Raw genomic sequence first — 1,151 nt, 5'->3', positions numbered from 1 at the left:
TTCATTCTCTTATCTTGGTAACCAAATTAGAAAGAGAGCTTTATCCTCCAGCCTCCACGAATAAAGAGTTCATTTAAATTAGCCTTTCCAAAGCATATGTATGCTATGCAATCATCAAATCGAGGATGTAAGCACATTCCCCATTCCCATCATTGACTACCATACTATGCAGTGTACACCTGAAAGTTGTCCTACTGGTATTTTTTTTTTTAAGTATATATTACTTTGTCACCAATGTTCATTACTATCCTGTGGTATGCAATTCCAAATCCTATTTCACTTGTTTACATGCACTCTTGTGTCTTTTAAGCTATGTCTTCCCACTCTTCCCACTGCCACTCACTTCCACCACCTAAGATTTACCATCTAATATTACTCTCTCAACTGCTATGCTATCAAGTTCTTTGGGTTTAGGGCTCTGTCTCTTTTGTGGTAAGACATCTTTATTTGGAATGGAGGTTTGGGAGTGCATGACAGTTACTTATAAGGAGAATATTGAGAATGAGTTCAATATCCTCATTAGCATGCAATTTCTTGAGTCAGAAATATACTAAATTTATATCATTTATGCATAATAAATAAAATACAACATATATACATTTGTAAAGTACAGAGCTGTGCACTTATTTCCTGTGGTTGGTATAACTAACAGGCACAATCTGATGGCTTAAAACAATAAGAATATGAATGACATGACAGCATGAGGAGTTCAAAGGACTCCCTCCATGGAAACTAGTGAAAATTATGTTTAAAAACTTCTAGTCTATGGAAAGGGTAGTAAGGGCATATTATAAATGATGAAACTATTTTTTTAAGTACTGAAACTAAGTAAAAATAATGAGAGTCTATGACATTTGGACTGAAAATCCTTCCTTTTTCTCTCATAAGGCAGAGAGGAAGAACCGACTTCATTAAAATTATCTAGTCACTAAACAACTAAATAAGCAAATGACAATGACAAGCCCTGAGCACTGCAGAGGCGGAGAACTACTACCTAGACTTTCTATGATATCACCTAAAATGTCCAGTTTCAACAACAACTAAGTGAGACATCTAATGGTAAACTATGACCCTTATACCAAAAACAAAAAAAAAAAAAAGAGGCTTTAGAAACTATGAGAGTGAGCAAATGTCAAATTTTACAAGCAAAG

Source organism: Tupaia chinensis, unplaced genomic scaffold (assembly GCF_000334495.1).
Source record: "Tupaia chinensis unplaced genomic scaffold, TupChi_1.0 Scaffold140086_1, whole genome shotgun sequence".
Classification (NCBI taxonomy): domain Eukaryota; kingdom Metazoa; phylum Chordata; class Mammalia; order Scandentia; family Tupaiidae; genus Tupaia; species Tupaia belangeri.
This window is presented reverse-complemented; position numbering follows the sequence as displayed.